This window comes from Tachysurus fulvidraco, chromosome 12 (assembly GCF_022655615.1).
Source record: "Tachysurus fulvidraco isolate hzauxx_2018 chromosome 12, HZAU_PFXX_2.0, whole genome shotgun sequence".
In the NCBI taxonomy this organism is placed as follows: Eukaryota; Metazoa; Chordata; class Actinopteri; order Siluriformes; family Bagridae; genus Tachysurus; species Tachysurus fulvidraco.
The window spans coordinates 727458-734779 of record NC_062529.1 but is presented as its reverse complement, the minus strand read 5'-3'; positions in this window follow the sequence as shown (position 1 = coordinate 734779).

Here is a 7322-nt window from a genome sequence, read left to right as displayed (position 1 = left end):
ACATCATAAGAGAGAACGGGGAGAAAAACACTAGCAGAGGAGCTCCATGTGCATGCTAAAGACCATGCTAAATAAATAACTGTGTGTGTGTGTGTGTGTGTGTGTGTGTGTGTGTGTGTGTGTGTGTGTGTGTGTACTTTATATCTCCTTTGTGTAGATGCTGATGAAAAATCCTCAGTGTCATTTTCAGTGTAATCATGACTTAGCAAGCTCATTATCAGTAATGTGTTAGCATTAACGCTAATAGCAGCCTGATGGATCGTTATAATAATCATTCATGTAGCAATGTGTTGCTATTAGCTAATGCATCATTGTGCACTTTATGCCTTAATGTACTATGTGGCCTCTGCATCGGTCAGACACACCAAAAGAGGTGTGGCCTTTGTATCTGTCAATCACCTAAACTGGGTGTGGTCTGTATATCTGTCAATCACATCAAGGTGAGTGGCCTCAGTATCTGTCAATCACCTCAACATTTCAGAGTTGTGACTGAAGATGGACAGCAGTCCATGGGATGAACAGCAGTTTTGTTGGGATTGAGCTTTAACTGATGAGCAGTCATCTATGATGATATTTCTGCCAGACATGCTGAGATCCGATCAGAAGCTGTGGTATCTGAGGGTGGGAAAGAGAAGATAAGGTGTGTATCATCAGCAAAGCAGTGGTAAGAGAACCTATGTAAGGAAATAACTTCACCAAGAGAGTGAGTATACAGGGAGAAAAGAAGAGGACCAAGTACTGAGCCCTGTGGGACACCAGTGGAGAGTCTGCGTGGAGCAGATGTCACTCCCCACCATGTTACCTGATATAAGCGTCCTTCCAGGTAAGAAGCAAACCATTCTCAAGCTGATCCGCAAATCCCAATACTCCTGATGGTGGATAAGAGAGTCTTGTGGTTGACCGTATTAAACGCTGCTGAAAGGTCAAGGAGGATAAGGACAGATGAAGCTTGGCTGATCTAGCAGCATGTAGTTTCTCAGAGACATCCAAGGGGGTGTGGCCTCTGTATCTCTTTAATGAGCTGATGAAATTCAGTGAATTATTTGATTTTAGATTTTAGTTGTCCGGATGATGTAGATGTACAAATATTTATTTTTCCAGATCTGGTTTGTTTACAAAAAAAAACCCTGATTCCTATAAGATAAAGTGTGTGTCAGTGTGGAAGAGCAGAAAGTGTGGAGCTGTGTTTTTTTATTAAGCACATCTCTCTTTCTGTGTGTGTCTCAGATGCTCTGTAGAGATCTATTTCAGTGTGATAAACAGCGCTCCTTCTGTCTGTTCACGGATAATAATCCCATTCAGGAAGCTGCCTGAGGTTCAGGAGCTTCTGCTATACCCGCTTTATTAGATGTGCTGGAGATGTTAGTGATGAGCTGGAATGAAGACATGGACAGCAGTGTATGTATTTTAAAGTGGCAGGGGCAAGATTACGGGGTGGAGAGCGTTAATTCACATCCTAAGAGTTCTATATTGTTCGCATACATAATTTACATCAGCGCTAGCTAAATATAATCTGTAAATTGTAATTATATAGCATTAATAAATATTACAGAAAAGTGCCTGGGTGTGTTTGTGGGGTGTGTGTGTGTGTGTGTGTGCTGGGGTGATGGAGTGACTTGTGTGGTAACACCCCTTGTTTATATGAGCAGAGTCAGTGTTACAACCCTTTTCCAGGTCAGTGAATGAGTCATGGCGTACAACTAGAGCACAATCAAGCGCTCAGAACCGCGGTGCAATCAATGCTAATTTAATTGGGCTAACGCTCGTCTTTCTTCTGATGGATACATAAATTCATCCTGACGTGTTGGACTTGGACATGCGTGCTTAAGTGCTGCTCATAAAAAACAAATCAGACACTAAGAATCTCACCAGCAGGGGGCAGAAGAGCACTAACAAAACTGCTATTATAATTGTGTGTGTCTGAAAGGCAGGATCATGAATGCCCTCAAGTGTGTGTGTTTATTACCTTATAATACAAAGTGAATTTAAAAATGTATAAAAATAAATTTATTAAAATTAATTATAAATTATTAAAAATAAATGTATTCATTAATAAATAAGGGTGAATGAGAGCGGTGGGCGTGGTTTTTCGGGAGTGTCCTGTGACGTCATCACTGATCCACATGTCTGCGGGTTGTGTTTGTGTGACTGCCTGCAAAAACCCTCACATAGTCAACTGTCAAGGTAAAAAAAGGAAACGTTTACAAGTTTCTCACTTTGATTATCAGCATCGTCCACTTCAGTCTCTGTGTCTGAGGTAAAACCCACAGCAGGAACCTCATCCTCACGTTTACTGACCCCTGACCACATCGAGGAAATCGGTGTTAAACTCTTTTTATTTACACATTGTGTGTGTTTTTAGGTTATTGTATGGTGTGTTAACACTCATATGTTTTGATGATGATTTGAGGATGCAGCGTTGCGACATTTAACATTTAATCTTAACAACTTTATAAAATATTGAAGCTTAGCTAGCAGTAACGAACAAAAAGCTGTTAGAATGTAAACTGACATTTGACGTTGTTATATTTTTGAGTGCCGTATGATGATTAAGTAACACTTAACCATCACATTAACACTTAACCATCACATTAACACTTAACCATCACATTAAGTAACACTTAACCATCACATTAAGTAACACTTAACCATCACATTAAGTAACACTTAACCATCACATTAAGTAACACTTAACCATCACATTAAGTAACACTTAACCATCACATTAAGTAACACTTAACCATCACATTAAGTAACACTTAACCATCACAGTAAGTAACACTTAACCATCACATTAAGTAACACTTAACCATCACATTAACACTTAACCATCACATTAAGTAACACTTAACCATCACATTAAGTAACACTTAACCATCACAGTAAGTAACACTTAACCATCACATTAACACTTAACCATCACATTAAGTAACACTTAACCATCACATTAACACTTAACCATCACATTAACACTTAACCATCACATTAACACTTAACCATCACATTAACAATTAACCATCACAGGACCAATTTGCCAAGGCCACGGCGACTCATCCCCACATCAGAAGCTCTGATGCTCTCATATACAGACCTTTAACACCTTTACGCTCGCTCGCTCCAATTCTGGGCTCAGGTTTGATGATTGTTACTGATATTTTTGCTAAAAGCGGTTCACGGGTCCTGAGTTGGTAAAGACGTCCTTACCAAATTTCTTGATATTTCTATAAATATCATTTCACTCTTCTAAATATTTTGTCGATCCCCCCCCCTCTTTTCTTTATGGATATTCCTGATTTGACTATGGGAATGAGGGAAAGAATGAATTAATAAATAAAAAGTTAAATATTAACATATTCTTCATATAACTCTGTTAGTTATTTTCTGCTGTTTATAATAAAATCCACGAATAGAAAGAAACATAAGACAGAAATGTCGGAAGAGGTGTTTTTTTTTTGTTCAGTGCAATGTAATTAGCATCCTAAACCCCTCCCTCTCTCGTTCTCTCACTTACACACACACACACACACACACACACACACACACACACACACACACACACACTGCAAAAAATGACGGTGAAAATTTGATTAATTTCTTCTTCTTCTTCTTAAAAAAGATTCCATGTATCTATATAAGATTATTAAAGCTATTTTTGGACATAGATTGTTTAATAATTTCAAACGTTACCAGAACGTTATATAACGTTATATAACCTTGTACTACTGACAGCAGGATAAGAAATGATCTGCTACTGGGTCTGAAATGATGTCCTAATGATGTTCTAATGTAAAGATGATCCTCATGATGTTTAGTGTTTAGTTGTTGTGTTAAAGCACACGTTACACCACATCAGCACAGCGCTGACACTGTCATCCTCCTGAGACACAATCACCACCACCATCACCATCAACAACACCATCACCACCTCCACCATCACCACCAACACACCTAACACCACCACCACCATCACTACTACCACCATCACCACTACCACCTCCACACTCATCATCTCCACCATCATTACTACCACCATCACCACCTCCACCATCACCACCAACACACCTAACACCACCATCACCACTACCACCATCACCACCTCCACCATCTCCACCATCACCACCAACACACCTAACACCACCATCACTAATACCACCATCACCACCTCCACCATCACCACTACCACCATCACCACTACCACCTCCACCATTACCACTACCACCATCACCATCTCCATCATCACCACTACCACCATCACCACCTCCCCTAACACCACCATCACTAATTCCACCATCACCACTACCACCATCACCACCTCCACCATCATCACTACCACCATCACCACCTCCACCATCACCAATACCACAATCAGCACTACCACCATCACCATCTCCATCATCACCACTACCACCATCACCACCTCCCCTAACACCACCATCACTAATACCACCATCACCACCTCCACCATCACCACTACCACCATCACCACTACCACCTCCACCATTACCACTACCACCATCACCACCTCCACCATCACCAATACCACAATCAGCACTACCACCATCACCATCTCCATCATCACCACTACCACCATCACCACCTCCACCATCACCACCAACACACCTAACACCACCACCATCACCACCACCACCACCAGAACACTGCTCCTGTCACAAACACCCCTTGTATTACCATTATAAATGTGACCCGCCCCCCAGTTGTTTTTTTCCACCAGACTGAAGATGTTTTATGTTTCTGCTTGATTGCTGGTGTATGTAGATCATGATGATCACACCATCACACATTTCAGTCTCACGATCACACATTAATAATGAACATGTTAAGTTCTCTAATTGTCTATTTAGTTCCTGATCATGATGGAGCTTCCCGCTGTTTGTACTGGTATTCTGTTGATATGTCTGATGTAACGTCACCGTCTGGGTAAAATAATTCTGCACTGAAATAAATATTTAATGTATCGAGCTTTACAGTGTTACTCGAGGAAAAAAAGCTCAGTGACTCAGCCTCTGATCTGCTCTTAGTTCAGACACAGGAGGTGTGTGTGTGTGTGTGTGTGTGTGTGTGTGTGTGTGTGTGTGTGTGTGTTATTGTCACCTCCTGCTCAATGAGTTGGAAGGCTAATGGTGCACCAGGATTGTCCCCCTCTGTGTCTCGTCTCAGTGTGAACGCTGACATTTTTGCTGACATTAACATTTTTCTCGCCCCCACAGCGCCGTCCGCTCTGACACGTTTGGCTTTTGTTAACATTTTCACTTGTTAGAAACTTCAATAAAGTGAACATTTTTAACTCCTGTTTAAACACCACAGCAGCTCTGAGTAACTGGAGAAAGCGGAATGATGGATTTTCTGCACCTTGGTCGACGCTTCTGCCGTATAAAACCTGTGGAATCGCATGGATTCGTTTCTAATTTGTTTGTCGTATCTGTTTAATTGAGCAAAATCTCTCATTTTCTTTTCACAGTCCGTCTCAAAATAAGCGGAACGCCGCCCTGTAGGAGTCGGGGTTTGTGTCTTGCTTAAATGAAGGGCATTTATTTTTGCACACAGACATTTAGAGTCAGTAATGAAGTCAAATGGTGCTCTCATAATGAAAGCCAAAGACCATGAACGCTCGGGCTTTGCCTGGGGACTGAAAAAAAGAAAAGGAATGAAAATAAAGTGGCGCGAGCGGCTGTGGAGGTTGTCGGGTTGTCGGGACGATCGCCGTACATGTGAAATATCGTGTTTAGTCTAAATGAAATTAAAATCGAATCCGTTGTTCATCACATCATATGGGTTCACATGGATTTGTTCATTTGAAAATAAATACATCATCCTGAAACAATTCAGCAACATTTATTATCCATTTCTAGTTGCACAAAACAGATTAGTTCCTGTTGTCTTGTCCATTAAAGCGGTTGTAAACACCGTTCCCTCACCATCCTCTCTTTATTCTCATTCTTGATGCTAATAATGATGTGGTAGCATAGTGGTTAAGGTGTTGGGCTTCCGGAAGGTTGTGAGATCGATTCCTATGTCCACCAAACTGCCACTGCTGGGCCCCGGAGCAGGGCCCTTAACCCTCAATTGCTCAGTCGCTCTGGATAAGGGCGTCTGCTAAATGTCTAATAGTTCAGTTATGAAGATGTCATAAAGGTTCCAGCTTGACCTCTGACTCATACAGAGCGTTTTTTATTTCTGTTCATGTGGACCGTGTGCCCTGCGATGGGTTGGCACTCCGTCCAGGGTGTATCCTGCCTCGATGCCCGATGACCCTTGAGATAGGCACAGGCTCCCCGTGGCCCGAGGAGTTCGGATAAGCGGTAGAAAATGAATGAATGAATGAATGAATGTGGACCGTGTGCCACACCAGTCCCTGTGAATGAGCTCTTACCACAGCAACGATACTCCTTTAAACCTGTGATTGATTTTTAGCTTTGCGGCAATCTGTCAGTGCTCCAGTGATGCCCCGGTGTAGGGTGTAGGGTTTAAAGTGTAGTAATTAGGGGTTCATATAGGATACAGCCAAGTACAACAAAAGAAAACCCAACTGTAATAAGTGTATCATTAACAGTGTTCACACACACACACACTCCTGCTCACTTTTCTCTGCACTCAGCAGCTTAGGACCCCTGCATATTTCCCCCGTCTCCACACACAACTCTGCTAATATAGAGAAACCTCACAAACGTGGCGTTTTATGGAGTCTCGCTGTCCTTAATGAAATAATGAAATAATGAGTCCTCCAGGGACCAGTGAGTCCCCCATCAGCTGCTTTTGTTTTTGGTAGGACAATAGAGAATGGAAGGCGGCTCTGGCTTCCTGACCCTGCAGTAATTGATAATCTTATCTGATTGCCTTTTGATGGATGACTCCCTCTGTGAAAAGCTCTGGGGAGGATGAGACAATATCGGCTGAGGAATGGTTCACTTGCTCTGTTTCTTCACGTCGGGAAAACCTGCAGTGCAGCAAAGCTTCAGTTCAGCTCAGGAGTGTAACGCTAACACACTGGAGGTTAAAACCACTTTCAAAGTCTCTCTATTACTTTAAAACCAATCAAATTAAATCTTGTGGATTGATGAATTGCTTACTGTAGGGTGGAACAGGATCTGATCCGACTTCTCCTAGAACTCTAACTTTATCCTCTTCAACAGGGATGTCTAATCTTATACTCAAAGGACTGGTGTGGGGCAGCTTTCATTCCAAACAAGCAGAAGCCACACCTGAGTCTACAGAAAGACTGACTCGGCCCCCTGCACTTCTGGATCCGCAGCAAGGGGTATTGGCATGTATGTGGAGAGAAAATGTTGGTTCAGGTTGCCCAT